This window comes from Macaca nemestrina, chromosome 1 (genome assembly GCF_043159975.1).
Source record: "Macaca nemestrina isolate mMacNem1 chromosome 1, mMacNem.hap1, whole genome shotgun sequence".
Lineage (NCBI taxonomy): Eukaryota > Metazoa > Chordata > Mammalia > Primates > Cercopithecidae > Macaca > Macaca nemestrina.
In genome coordinates this window covers 39,179,134-39,194,522 of record NC_092125.1, presented here as the reverse complement: position 1 = coordinate 39,194,522, position 15,389 = coordinate 39,179,134, and the positions used below count along the sequence as shown (strand labels likewise).

General features: G+C 45.2%; 1 protein-coding gene and 1 long non-coding RNA gene across 13 annotated transcripts in view; one reads left to right on the top strand and one right to left on the bottom strand.

Annotated features, from left to right (window-relative positions):
- The window catches only part of LOC105484537 (calcium voltage-gated channel subunit alpha1 E), a 492,953-nt gene that overhangs the window by 352,405 nt on the left and 125,159 nt on the right, over positions 1-15,389 (bottom strand). The gene's annotated exons all lie outside the window — the stretch shown is intronic.
- Positions 11,357-12,684, top strand: LOC139357824 (uncharacterized). The gene is made up of 3 exons (XR_011611660.1): positions 11,357-11,467; positions 11,936-12,091; positions 12,615-12,684. It is a non-coding gene; the product is annotated as an uncharacterized lncRNA (long non-coding RNA).

Below are 15,389 nucleotides of genomic sequence, written 5' to 3'. Positions count from 1 at the left end.
TATGGGGATGGTATTAGGAGGTGGGACATTTGGGAAGTGATTAGGTCATAAGGGTGGAGCCCCCATGAATGAGACTAGTGCCCTTTTAAAAGAGGCCCCAAAGAGATCCTTTGCCCCTTACACCATGTAAGGTTACAGTGGAAAGAAAGGTATCCATCAGGCAGGGGGCGCTTGCCAGACACCGAATCTACCAGTACCTTGATCTTGGACTTCCCAGCCTCCAGAACTATAAAAAAATAAATAAATTTCTGTCGTTACAAGTCACCTGCTTTGTGGTACTTTATTATAGAGGCCCACAGACTAAGACACCTATCTTTCAGTAGAAAAGTGAGCACAAGACCCCTTGACTTTTCTCAGCAACATCTGAAATCTCAAACAGGCAGTCTTAAAGATTAAAATTACAATTTTTCCCTTTTAAAATCTCTAGGGAAAGACAGGTGGAGGAGGAAGGGAGAAAAAAAGTCTTCTCCACCTCCAGCTGCCACATCCCACAGCCCCACAGCTAACACTGCAGGTAAATATTAGCTCCCGTTGGAGTTGAAGAATACCAAAGAGAGAGTGAGAGAGAGAGGGAGACAGAAGAGAGGGTGAACATGAATTTCTGCTGCTTAGTGCCTTCCTGGCAGCGTGGGAAGCTGGTTGAATAAGCAAAATATGAGCTCTCAACTCCAGGCACATAAATAAGCTCAAATAGATCTACTGCTCTTAGCAGCCCCAGAGGGAGGCATAAAGAAAGATGGCTCCCTTGGCCCCAACCCTCTCCATGCTTGTAACCAGTCAGTTACTGGAAGCAAGGACTTCTTCCCCCTGAGGAGGAGGAGGAGGAGGAGGTATGGAAAGATCTGAAGACACCAAGCAAAGGAGGTGGGTGTCTGAGTATGTGCCAAGGGAATACCTCAAATCACATGGAGGCTCGCAGAACAGGCACAGCCTCTCCTCACCCTCAGGCTCTTCACCCATAGTGAAACACAACTCCTCCTAGTCCAGAATGCATGAGCACCCCCTACAGACACAAACTTATGCTCTCTAGGTTAATGGATTCTCTCATCTTGTCCTCTGTGACCTCCCCAGCCTCCTGCTCACCTGCTCATCCCTCCTGCACTAATTTCCAGCCTTCCTGTGAGGCTGAACTCTTTTTAGTTTCCTCCTCACTCACTGGTACCTGCAGCAATGATGCAGTCTCTCTCCAGAAATCCTTGACCATGACTCCAAATGGACCTGGTCCTTCTCCTCCATCCTCCCTTCACCTCCCTCCAATTTCTTATCAGTTCTCCCTTCCCATTCCTGGGCTCGACTTCCCTGGAACCAAATTCTTCTCCTCCAAACAGGCTCTCTTCCCATTTTAGTCAATGGTAACCATCCGAACCTCAGTCCCACAGGCTTAGGCCACCAGTTCCTCCCTCTCCACCCAGTAAATGCATCCTGTTGAGCCTTCCTCCATTCCCTAAGTACCCTATGTGATGCATCTGTCACAGCGCTACTCATGGGTCCTCCTCACAGAGCTGGGGCCACATTCAAGGGCATGGTCTCGGGCATACAGCCCAGAAACAAGGCTTGAATGAGTTAAGACCTGAGTCTAAGTTATGGTCAAGGATGAAAAAAAAGAAGTCAGAACTGGAGCTGAGTTACTGAGCACTGGATGCTCTTGCATGCCTATTTTTGACCTTGCCTTGAGCAGATGGAAGACAAGTTCTGGAATACAAGGTGAACTGTGTCATTGATTCAGTGACTGGGGCAAGTAGTTCAGGACAGTGACCTGGTTAATTGAAAGGAGGCAGAGGTCAGCTTTTATTGTGGTAACAACTGCGTGAATTTTTTATGAGCACAGCAGGTAAAAAGACTTTTTTTTTTCTCACATCCAAACTTTTCTCATTACTTCCCTAAATAGACCCTCCATGCTTGCTCCCAAGGCTTTTCTCACATTATCCCCTCAAGAGGAAGCCTCCCCAAACCTCTCCACATTATTGAATCCTCTCATCCTTCAATTCCTTATCAATGTTTGTCCTTGTTCTTGGAGCTCTCCCTGAGCACTCCACTCCTCAAAAATTGCTCCTCCCCTTCACTCTGGACTTTTGTGCCCACCAGTGGTTGTCTTAGCTGTAGATTTCAAGGATGAGCAAAATTTCAAAAGAAACCAATATAATGTGGTCAACTTTCTATTTTTTTAAGTATAGGCTTTCAACCACCACTATTTATGCTCCAACATTTCATAAAAGAAAGGGCATTTTAGCACTAAAATGTTGGAAGGATATAATCTCAGGAAATCCTATTAAATAAATTTAGCCTTATGAAATAATCATACCTTGCCCTATTTTTCTCATTTCACAGAAAACTGATGAAAATGTTATTATCAACAGGTATAGATCCGTCAGTTAGCATTTGGGAACCACAGGCATAGATTTCTCATTTGACATTTAGTTATACAGTGCTTTGCATTTTTGTTCACTTTTGTTTTTTCTTGTATTGTTTATCCAACTTTTCAACTTTGCGTGTCTTGTCTATGAAGTCCCCGTAGTACACAAAGCCTAGTACATGTGGAATAAATACCAAGTGAATGAATATCAGGTCAGGGCAGGAAAATACTTAAAGGAACCAAGGGGCAGGAGGGAGTTAAGAAATTAAAACTGGCTTAGCAGGAAGACAGCACATTTCCACTACCATTTCTTGCTGCCTTTATGCTATGAACCCTTGAATGATGCTAATAAAAATGGATTTGTCTATTATATAGGTGGTGCAGCCAAAAGTACCTCAGATGTAATAGTTCATGAATGCTCCCAAACTCTCAAGCCACCAGGTAGCAACTATGTGAAGGGGAGCATTACATTGGGAGTCAAGACAGGGCCACCCCTCATTTGTCTTTGGAGCTTCATTTCACCTTGTCTAAGCCTCAACTGTCTCTCCTACTAAATATGCCCTATTGTAGATTGTATGGGAAGGTCCCTTTCAATTCAGAAGGTTGTGATTTTTTACTCCCATTTTATCAGTGTTTGAACAGGAATAATGTACAGAGAAGGTTAAGAGTCTTGTCCAAGGTCCCCTGGAGGCTGTGGGGAGGGGCCTGATCTCTGGACCCTCACTCCACCATACAGCATGGCTTTCCTGACCACTCACAAGAGTAAAATGTAATATCTGTGCTAGGCCACCACAGCTGTGGTCACAGCCGTGGTCCTTCCCACCATGAAGCCCTTGGATTCATAACAAAAGTAATGAGGTACTATCTAATGAGTGTCTACTGTATGCCAAGCTCTTTCCTTGCACTCTCTCCCACCCTCTCAACCACCCATCAAGGTGTGAGAACCCTGAGGCAAGAGAAGTTAAGCAACCAACACAGTAAAGTGAGAAAGAGAGCATTAACCTATACCCAGTCTCTGGCTGCAGAGCCTGTGTTCTCCCTGCTGTGGATCTGGTGAGTGACCAGCCTATCAGGGGCTAAGGGCTCAAGAGCTACTGGCAATCAAACAGATTTTACAAAGCACACAACTGAAATATCTGAGTTTGTCTCAGCACCAGAATTCCTCTAGAGCCCACAGCTCTCTATCATCAACCACACCAGCAGCTGGAACTAGATTTACCAGGGTCAGCTCTCCTTGCTAGACCTTCTGTCCAGTTGGCTTCTGGCCCTCTATCCACAGTGGGATTCTGCCATCAACCCCCACACTTCTGGAGCAGGATATAAAAGAGAAATTACTTAGCAAAATACAAATGTTCTCATTTGAAACCCTGAAGTAAACTGATTACTTCCATTTTCAGGCCACCCTCAGCACTTGCCTCCTCCTTGTATTACTTAGGCACATGCTGGGACCATTAACTCGCTTGAAGGCAGAAACTGTTTCTTAAAATCTTTGTATCTTTTATAGAGCCTAGAGCTAAGCTTTGCACCTATACTGTAGGTGCTCAATAAATATTTAAGAAAAGGAGGAGGGCTTAGGCCTAGGTTTCACAATTTGTGAGTCAGGAAGTTATCTAAATTCTAGGCAGTTCTCAGCAAGGGAAACTACAGAAATATTAACTTCTAATGTCACTGTATAATTAGGAAATAAAATTATTTCCTTTGCCCCTGGGCCCTTTGTCTTTAATCTCTAACTCATGCCTACTGGATACATCCAGGCAAACTGTACCCTTTAAAAAAAATAACTTAATGGACAAAGGAGTGTTTTAATGAAAGTACAATTTCTGAGAACAAAGGAATTATTAGATCCAAATGCTTGAGATGCACTGGTTTCAGAAAAACACTGCCACAAAGTGTCCAAATACAAGTCCATCAAGATTTGAAGACACTAAAACCGTCCAGCTGATGGTCACAGGGTCAGCAACAATGCATTCCTGGGAAAGGATCCAAGCTGGTAAATTTTTATACTGCTTCTTCCAGTGTCTGGAGTGCCAGGCATCCAGAAAAAGGTGGTAGGGTTTTGGGGCAGAAATGAAACAGACATTGTACTGAGAAGAACCACCAGCACAACCTAGAACAAGATCCAGAGGGAAGAGGCTGGGGCTGGAGCTGAAGAGTTAGGGTTAGAAAAGAGGAAGTGTTTTGCTAGATCTTGTATGTGGTTAAGCACAGGAATTCACACTGACTTTGGAGGAGGGTTTAGGGACAGGCCTACCTAGAGATAGCCTTGAAGACAGGATAGAGTAGGTTTTCCACATTGGGAAATTCTTCCTTGGGGGAAACCTTCCAAAAAAGGCTGACATAGAAAACTGAAAATTCCTGAAAGTCCTGGCTGAGGTAGGACTCTGGGAGCAGAAACCCTGCTCCCTGAATGTTTCCCATCCCCTCCCGTTCACCTGCAAGTCCAAGGCATCCCTGAAGGGCTCCAAGAAATACAGTTTGCAAACCACTGGAGAAGTATGAAAGAATCAAATTTTGCATCTAAAGACTCAGACATGAAGACTGGCTCCATAACTTGTTAATTAACTTCTAACGTCTCTGGGCCTCAGTTCCTTATCTCTGTAATGTCCTCTAACTTACTTGCTAAAAGAATGAAATGAGGTAGCAGACATCAAAGGGCTTTGTAAACTGCAAAGTCCCATAAAAGGCATTCACTTTTATTAAGAACCCTTTCTACTTATCCACGTGTCTAGCCTTTAAAGGGAACTCAGAAGTCTATTTGTCTTCTCACCCAAGGAGCAGTCTCTTCTATTGAGGATTACCACAAAAGCAAATTGATTGACTAAGCCCTCATCTGGCCCTAACCACAGGGACTCCAAGTTACTGTGTGGGAAACAATTAGCCCCCTTACTGTCTGTGCTACACACCTGCTACTTAATCATCACACCTGGCATGACCATTACTTTCCAAGAGACATTTATCTCACCTACCCCAATTAGTTCCTTGAGGGCAGCAACCTTGTCAGACATCTCTGGCACTCCCTTTAGTCCTGCAGGCTTCACCAGTTCCCTCATGCCCCTGCTTAAAATACATTATTGGTTCCCCACTTCTCATAGGGTAAAGTCCAAATTCCTTAGCCCTGGGTCCTTTCTTTCTTCTCCCTACATTCTTCCTGAAGACTTTCATCCACTCAAAGGCTTCACCCTCTAGGTGGTGACTCTCAAACAGAACATTGCTAGCTATGACTTTTTTTATTTTATTTTATTTTATTTTTGAGACTGAGTTTCGCTCTTGTTGCCCAGACTGGAGTGCAGTGGCATGATCTCAGTTCACTGTAACCTCCGCCTCCCAGATTCAAGCAAATTCTCTGCCTCAGCCTCCCAAGTAGCTGGGATTACAGGCATGCACCACCATGCCTGGCTAATTTTGTATTTTTAGTAGAGATGGAGTTTCACCATGTTGGCCAGACTAGTTTCGAACTCCTGACCTCAGGTGATCCACCCATCTCGGCCTCCCAAATGCCATGATTACAGGTGTGAGCCACCATGCCTGGCTGGCTATAACCTCTCTTTCTCCTCAGCTATTGTCTTTTTACAACCAACTGCCACAGGAATCCTACCACAGGAACTGTCTCCACAGGAGGGATGTTAAAAATATTGATCTGGTATGGCAAGGGCACTAACCAGTCAGAATAGGAGACCTCCTGCTATGTCACACAGTAACTGTTCCATTTCTAGATCTTGGGAATGCCCTAGAGACTGGGTTAATTAGGGTGAGCAAGGCAGTGGAAGAAAATATATAAGTGCCTGCTCAGGGCCAACTATTCGTCAATAGCACAAAGGTATTTCTGTACCTCCACATGCCCATACTGCTCTCATCTTTCCATCCCATACCTCCACACTTGTGCTGCCTTATCTGTCTCTGTAGCCATCAATGGCTCCACTGTCACTATCCAGTTGCCTAAGCCAGAAATAGGGGTATTCTTATTGCCACCTCCTCTCCCTCAACCCTATTCATCAATCACGAAGTCCTACTCTTTGCAATTCCTAAATATCTTTCAGATTCACCTGCTTTCTCCATTCTAGTCCTTAGGTCAGACTACTGCTCTTATCACCTAAGACCACTGCAGTGGGTCTCCCTGATGCTGGTCCTGCCTCCTCTAAGCCATTCTCTGTATCACAGCTAAAATCATCTCCTTTAAAGCCAAATTTGATCATGAAACTATTCTTCTACAATTGTTCAGTAGCTCTGCATTTCCCTAAGGTTAAAGCACAAATTTCTGCACCTGGCCTATATATCATTATCTCATTTTTCAGTTCCTGCTAACCTAATCTCTCCCCATACCTCCATCCATGATATTACTGCACTCTAAAAACCACCCATAATCTCGGTTTCTAATTCTCTCAATTGCCAAATTATCTTTGGCCTCTGGGTGTTTTCCCATGCCATCTATTCTGCCTAGAACTTGTCTTTCCTTCTTCTTGAACCCCCTCTACACACACATGCCATCTATTCTGCCTAGAACTTGTCTTTCCTTCTTCTTGAACCCCCTCTACACACACATGCCATCTATTCTGCCTAGAACTTGTCTTTCCTTCTTCTTGAACCCCCTCTACACACACAACACACACACACACACACACACACACACACACACACACAATCCCTCTTCACCTGAAAATCTCCACTTTGTTTTTAGGTTTAGCTTGTATGTCAGTTCTTAAAGGAAGCTTTTCCTGACCATCCACTACCAAGATGGGGTTGGGCACTGATATGGTTTGGCTCTGTGTCCCCACCCAAATCTCATATTCAATTGAAATCCCCAGTGTTGGGGGAGGGGACCTAGTGGGAGGAAGTTGGATCATGGGGGCAGATTTCCCCCTTGCTATTCTTGTGATAGTGAATTCTCACGAAATCTAGTTCTCCGAAAGTGTGTAGCACTTCCCCCTTTGCTCTCTCTCTTCCTCCTGTTCCAGCCATGTAAGACATGCTGGCTTCTCCTTCGCCTTCCGCCATGATTGTAAGTTTCCTGAGACCTCCCCAGTCATGCTTCCTGTACAGCCTGCAGAATTGTGAGTCAATTAAAACCTATTTTCTTCATAAATTACCCAGTCTCAGGTATGTCTTTATAGCAGTGTGAAAACAGACTAATACAGGCACCCTCCTATGTGCCCCTGTGCCCCTATAATACCTTGTATTTCCCACCCACCACCCATAGCAATGATAATACTATATTGTATTTGCCATTTTAATTGAGAAATAAGTTGGTCATTTTTTGTTTTTGAATATTCAAAATAGATGTTTAATCAATGTTTCCTGAAATAAAACAAAGGAACTCACAGCCTAGCACCTTCACATAAGGTGGTCTGTGGGTAGGCATTGGCTGTGCAACAGAAAGAAGCCCCAGATGTCTGCTCTCCTGGGGCCTCCCACCCTCCTGGATACAAACAGAAAGAAGCCAACACAACTTCATGCACACTTCTGACTCTCAATGCAGAAGCTAAGGGGGAGAAGAGATCCCGATAGACATTATAAATTCCTCAGGAGCCAGGGCCTAAAAGCAAGTTAGCAACTTGCAATCCTGATATGTCAGAGTCGGGTCAATCAATGTGCAAAGACAGAATAGTGTTGTGCTGCCAGCCTGTCAGAGCAGCACCCATATTGGAAGAAAAGAGCAAGAATACTGAAGCAGGACATAAACTGATCACATTATTTTAAAGTGTGTACATGAGCACACATATATGTGCATATGAGACTGAAGTAACTGCAGCCTCCATGAGTTGGTACTGTGGCAGGCATCTCAGGGATGGAGCTGCATGTATCTTGAGATTTTTCTCATTCAGACACAAACTAAGTATCTCTGGCTTGGAAATGTGAGCTTCCAAAGTGCCACAGCATCAATAGTCTACCTGCATCCAAACAAACTGCACTCAAAAGAAATCAATTAACACAGTCCTGGGGTGTTTCACAGAATGGGAGGCCTCCAGATGTGGCCCTGCCAATGGCCCCACCAAACCTGCCACTCATATCTGCCCCATCCTATCTCCTTGCACCCTCAATTCCTGGAAGGTCTTTCTCTGCACAGCTCCTCCCGTTATGACTGAGCTGGCACAGCCACTCCAGGCCGTTCTGTGCCAGTCAACCGTGCTGGCCAGGGGTGCTTGAACTGACCAAAGGCAGCCTCTCTGCAGAGTCCCAGGCAACTGAGATGAGCAGGACAGAAGAGGCTTGGACCAGCTTTCCGACTGGTATGCCCTCCACCTGTCACACGCAGGGCAGACCCTGCAGGGATAAGATGCCTGGTTCCACTTTAAGCCACTTAGTTGATTTAGAGCTCAGCCCCACCAAAGGCCTTGAAACAAAGTCTCGTTATCAGTTGTCTCTCTTTTCCCAGGTTGTGGTAATATACAATTGGTCTGCTGCTTGTCAGAGGCTGGACTAGGGGAAATGAGTAATCTATCTACGTCAAACTCAGACCTCAAAGAGACTATAGTGAACCTGGAGGAAACACGTACATTTAAACAAGTGATTAATTCTGAGGCTTTTAGTTGAGATCCCAGGAGAAACAATATGATGTGGTGGAAAGAGCAACATTCAGATTTGGAATCTTAGCCACCTGAGCTTGAATCCTGACTCCTACGTTTACTAGCTTTTGGACTTCAGGAAAGTTAGTTAATTTCTCCAAACCTCAGTTAACTCATCATCAAACAAGGATAGTATTTATCTCATCCGGTTGTTGAGATGTTAGAATGAGGGGATGCATGTGCAGGTCTAGCATGAGGTTTGGCATACAGTAGGTGCTCAAAAAAAGCTAATTTACCTCCTCTCCATTGTAACCTCTAGAATTTAAATTACATGTATTGTGTTTAATGAATAAATTACATATGGTACACAGAATAATGTCCTCCTCAAAGATGTCTACATCATAATCCCCAGAACCTGTAAATTATGGGAATTAAGATTGCAGATAGCATTGAGGTTGCTAATCAGCTGACCTTAAAATGAAGAGATTTATCATGGATTATCATGGTCTAATTACATAATCTCTTATCTAATCACACCAGCTCTTAAAAGCAGAGATGAAGAGAAAAAAGCGAGTTTAAAAGATAGAGCATGAGAAAGACCCTACCCACTATTACTGGCTTTGAAGATGGAGAGAAGAGGCCACAAGCCAAGGAATGCAGCAGCTTCCAGAAGCACGAAAGAGTCCTTACGTTATAGCCAGCAAGGAAAGGAGACTGTGATCCTGCAGCCACAAGATGACTTCTGCCAACAGCCAGAAGGAACAGGAAACACATTCTCCCTGAGAGCCTCCAGAAAGGAACACAGTCTGCCCACACCTCAATTTTAGTCTGGAGAGGCCCATACCGAGTTTCTGCTTTACAGAATTGTAAAATAATAAATTTAACTTTTAAATACAGTTCTATTTTTATAGGGGAAAAAAATCCCCAAAAAAATAACATGCAGGTTTTCTTTTACTCAGTTAACTATTCCTAAGAGAAACCTTGATATTCTGGATATTTGAACCCTGAGACTAATCCAGTCACCCTTTTCTCCTGGTAGCAGCTTGTGCAATGAGGTACATTTAGGAAGAGTGTAAGAACCCTGGAAGTGCAACCTTACCAAATCACCCTACAGTGGAGGATAATATTACAAGCTTAAAAAGCAATGGCCCAGATTCTTCTGGGATTAAGAAAGAGTCCAACAGGTGCAGTTCAAAAGAACAGCACTCCTAAGAATAGTGTAATTTAAAGATAGGAAACAAACCAGGTACCATTTACACCAAACACAGGATCTGAAAATAACACAGTGATCTAGTAGGTGCCACAGCCCCACCAGCCACCAGAAGAGCTGTCTCAGTGAAACAAATGGCACATTTCATGACGTCTCCCAGCATGTCAAAATCTGCTCTACAACCAGACAACAAGATACGAGAATGTCCGAGGGCATGTGCTGGAAGGCAATAACGGGATTGAGCAGACAGCATTTGAACCAAGACAAATTCTTAGCTTTCAGTCCCAATGACTTCTAGATTTCAAGACCCAAGCCAAGAAGCTATAAACATGAATTCAGCGTGGCACTTGATCATCTTTTTAAATGCCCCTGAATCTTCATATAGTACATTAGCCACCCCAACGCCAGGAACAAGAAACTGATGGCAGTACCTCTAAGCATTGTGCACTGACAGAGTCCACAGCCCCTGTAATGAAACAGCAGTCTGCTGTATTAATTAGATAATCTATAATAGCTTTATCCATTAGGCCCATTGTATGCTGACGTGCTCAGAATGAAACCCTTGGCACCAAGCAAGCCGGGACCTTTGGCAGAGATTCACTTCATCCTTTATTACAGGCCAAGGCAAAATCTAAGCTGTGCTGCAAGGGCAGGATGGCACCCCTATGGTGACCTCACAGATATTGGGAGACTCCAGAACAATGGCCCCTGCCACATCCTCTCCCAGTCCTGGAAGTCCCCCCAAAGAACACCACAGTCTGGTAAGGCACCTAAGACTGCCCCAGACATCTGAGGTCAGCCCTGCTAGTGAGCATAGAAGAAGTCAGCCTAGAAAAATGATGCTATTTTACCTAGAAAGCAAGTTGTCAGGTGGGCTCCAAGATGAATGAGTGACAGTCATTTGCAGAAAAAACAATATTCATTCACCTTTACATTCCTCTGCTGTCCATGAGTCCTGGGATGCCCAGTGTGGTGCGCTGTTAAGAGCAATTATCTCCTGAGACTGGGGTTGCTGGGGACTTTTTTGAACCAGTGGAAATTCTGGAGCCACGTGCAAAGGTGCAAAGATGCTCTCCCCATACTGATGCCTCCCTTTTGGGAATCTGAATGATCTTACTGCATGAATCACTAATTTAGCAGGTGAGGTGAGCTTGAGACCAGATCTGTCAAGAGCTACGATTTTTAACTCTTAACTTAGAATGTTCCCCAACTGCTGCCTCTGTGTCAGGCTGATCCACCCAGTTCATTGAGGGCAAGGCCCTTGTGTGCTACATCACCTGTTGTACCTCATATTCCTGGTGTAATGCCAATTACAGGGCAAGTATGCAGAAAAGACATGGAGTTGGGGAGGGCTGACAGAAGCTCATCCACCAATCAGCCAGCTACACAAGGCACTTCCTCCAGGTCAGAGAATTACTTCCACCCTTCATCCTCACTTCCCATCCTTCATCCTCTCCAGCCCTGAAACCCGGGGTCAGAAGCATGGGGAATAGCAGGGTCATCTGGTGTGTTCATGTTTTTCACGCATTTGCTTAAATTCATGCTAAACGCAGAAGAGGCACTCAGGAGTAGTGTTGACTTGAAAATACACGAAAAAACAAATCTTGAATTGGAAGATTATGTATTGTATTTTTATCTTTGTTTTCAATTACAAAAGAAGTAGCCACAGAATTTCCTAAATACTAAGTTCCCCGGTGCATGGAAAAAGAGAATTGGTTAGTGTTCAGAAACAAAGGGATTCCTGCCCTTAAGAAATTCAAAGGCATGAAGGGGAATGAGACATGAAAACAAATAAGTATAGAAGAGTTGATCAAGAGACATATCATTACATATCTCTCTTTCTTTTCCTCCATTTTGTTGTGTTTTGTTTAGGAACATATCTAAAACTAGTACTGGAAAACAGGAATGCCATCAGTGAACCAGAGATGTGAGAAATTTCTAAAAGATCAGAAGTCAATAGATACAAATTTACAGCAAGAGAAGACAGAGGAACCATGGCTGGGAAAAATGGAAGAGGAGACTCCAGAGGTGGGAGCAACCCCAGGGGACTCCAAGCAGAGTCAGTTGTCTATGGAGCACTCATCATGGTGGTGAGCTGGGGAATCACATTCTGAGCTCCTGAGCTTGCTGGCTGCTCCCATCTCCCCAGCTGGTGCTGGCCTGAATCGGCAGATGACCTAAGACTAAAGCAAAAAGTGCATCTGCTGGGGTCAGACAGGAGGGGCAGGGTCCCAAGTAGATAGCAAAGAAGTCCTACATTCAGAAAATAAATTATCTTTCCCAAACTGTTCTTCTTCTCACCCATCTCAAATCCATTTTTCTTCCAGAATTCTCCATCTTACTGTGCCTGCTGCTGTAGTCAAGTGCCTGGGAGTCCTCCCTTCTCTTTCCTTTCTCTGCTTCTCCAGATAATCACCAAGTCCTGTAATTCAGCTTTTAATGTTCCCTATCAATTCCCTCCTCTCTTTCCTCCCATAGCAGTTCCAGTACCTTACGCCCTCTCTTTTAACTCTCCTTCTCCATTCTCTCCCACATGACACAATATAAGAAGAAAGCATATATTTTTAATAGCACAGTCCACCTTAGCCTTGGAGGACACCTGCTCTGTTGAGTGAATGCTTTGGTCAGCCTCACCGGGGGACATGCCAGAATAACCCAGATGCTCAATGAATTGCTATCAAAGAAAGGCAGCTCAACTAACTGCAGGGCTTTTGCTTGGCCCCCCTGTCTATGCTGAGGGAGGGAAATGAATTACTTGGAACAACGGAGGAGACACCAAGGGGTCAAAGCAAAAGAGTGAGAAAAAATAGATGAACCAACCCTGGAAATGGAGCTGAGAGAGAAGCATTAGAAAGAAGAACAGAGATGTTAAGAATGAATTGAAGGAATTAAAGGAAGTTTGTTTCAATGATGTTTAATGCAAACTGTCTTCCTCATCTGGCCCCAGAAAATCTTCAGTAAAAACTTCATTTCTCATCAAAGTACTATGAAACTAGATTATTTTGAGGATTCATCAAAGCACTAAGTCCTGCTGTGAGGCAGATGCAGGATGAGAGCTGTCACATGTACATTCTATGCATAATCAAATTCATTGTGCTGCAGGGGGAAGAGAATGGATGCTGGAGTTTGAGGGACCTGGGATCAAATCCTGGCCTCACCAGTGGAGGGACCTCTGTCTGCTCACAAAGCCTCAGTATTACCTTATCTGTAAACAGGGATAAGAAGCCCTGCCTTACACAGTTGCTGCAGGACATGCCATTCAGAACCTGTGTGTCTTTACAGCTGTGTAGCGGGGTGATAAGACGGTGGTCCTGACTACAGCAGGCTATCTGCCTCCTTTGAAATCTGCACCACCCTTCGTACTTTTCCTCAGCAGCAGGCTTTGTTTTAGAATACCAGGCCTCAAAATACATTTAAGATATTTTCTTAGTTGTCTCCAATATCTCGGAGACAAAGATAGAGCACATTTTCTGATCTCTCTTATCGCCATGGGGAAAACCCAGGGAAGAGAAAGAGACAAAGAAACCATGAAGTATGAGGTTGAAATTGAGACAATGGAGTTCGTGTTAAACATCTACTTGAGGCAGACAGCAGAATGGACCTGGATCTTTGGCTGAGAAACCTGAGGCTGTACAGTTCTGTCCACCACATTACTTTCATCTGGTATTTCATATTTTGCATAGCGCTTTCACAGATTTTTATATAGTTCGGTGAAGCAGAGAAAGTAGAGATGTTTTCCCATAGTTTGCAGAGAAAGAAACTGAGTATAAAAGAGTAAAGTGGTGTGTGTAAATGTACACAGTTTGCAAAGCCAGAGCCGGGACTCTAGCCTAGTGCTTCCTACTAAGTTATGCTGCCCCTCTGCACTGGGCCAGCTTATCTCCATTTGGGCTTTTCTTCTCCTTGGTTTAGAATTCTGCCCCTCCTGCACAATGAGCCAGAGAGGCCAGGTGACCGGGGCGCTCCTGACAGCAAGGCTGGTCTGCAGAGATAGACTTCCCGCAGAGGGAGCAGCCCACGTATGGGACAGTGGGCACAGCTGCACTGAGATGCTCTCTCTCCCATGGGATGGAACGTCACCTATGGAGCCCACTGACCCACCAATTACTGTCTTCTGGGGAATGGAAAGAAGAAAGGGACAGGATGTGGAAGGGCTTGGAATTGAGGGCCTTTGAGTTTATCTGAACACAAAGAACCAGGACATGGTCTTGTCCTCCAACTCCTTCTAGGAGATTATAGAAGCAGGTCACTGGGAGGCTGTTTTGAGACCCTGCCTTCTGGATGACAGGCTGTGCTGGCCTGTTCCCAACAGAGGAATTGGGGAGGTGGCCCACTGGAAGGCACTTCTGCAACAGCTAGAAAGAGAAGGTGCAAGAACAAAACGAGGAGCAAAGATGAAGCTCTGTGTCCTTCACATCTGTGCCCTTCACACCTGTGTCCCCCACACCCATTCCCTTCACACCTGTGCCCCTTATACCTGTACCCTTCACACATGTTCCCCCACACCTGTGCCCCTCACACCCGTGCCCTTCACACCTGTGTCCCTCACACCTGTTCCTCATACCTCTGCCCTTTACACCTGTGCCCCCTCACACCTGTCTCCCTAATACCTTTGACACTCACACCTGTGTCCCTCATACCTGTCTCCCTCACACCTGTGTCTCTCATACCTGTGCCCTTCACACCTGTGCCCCTCACACCTGTGCCCCTCATATGTGTCCCTCACACCTGTGCCCCTCACACCTGTGCCCCCATACCTGTGTACCTCATACTTGTCTCCCTCATACCTGTGCCCCTCATACCTATACCCCAATACCTGTGTCCCTCACACCTGTGTCCCTCACACCTGTGCCCTTCACACCTGTGTCCCTCATACTTATGCCCCTCATACCTGTGCCCTTCACACCTGTGTCCCTCATACCTGTGCCCCTCACACCTGTGTCCCTCATACCTGTGCCCTTCACACCTGTGCCCCTCACACCTGTGTCCCTCATACCTGTGCCCTTCACAGCTGTGTCTCTCACACCTGTATCCCTCATACCTGTGCACTTCACACCTGTGTCCCTCATACCTGTGCCCTTCACAGCTGTGTCTCTCATACCTGTGCCCTTCACACCTGTGTCCCTCATATTTATGCCTCTCACACCTGTGCCCTTCACACCTGTGTCCCTCATACCTGTGCCCTTCACAGCTGTGTCTCTCATACCTGTGCCCTTCACACCTGTGTCCCTCATACCTGTGCCCTTCACAGCTGTGTCTCTCATACCTGTGCCCTTCACACCTGTGTCCCTCATACCTATGCCCCTCATACCTGTGTCCTTCACAC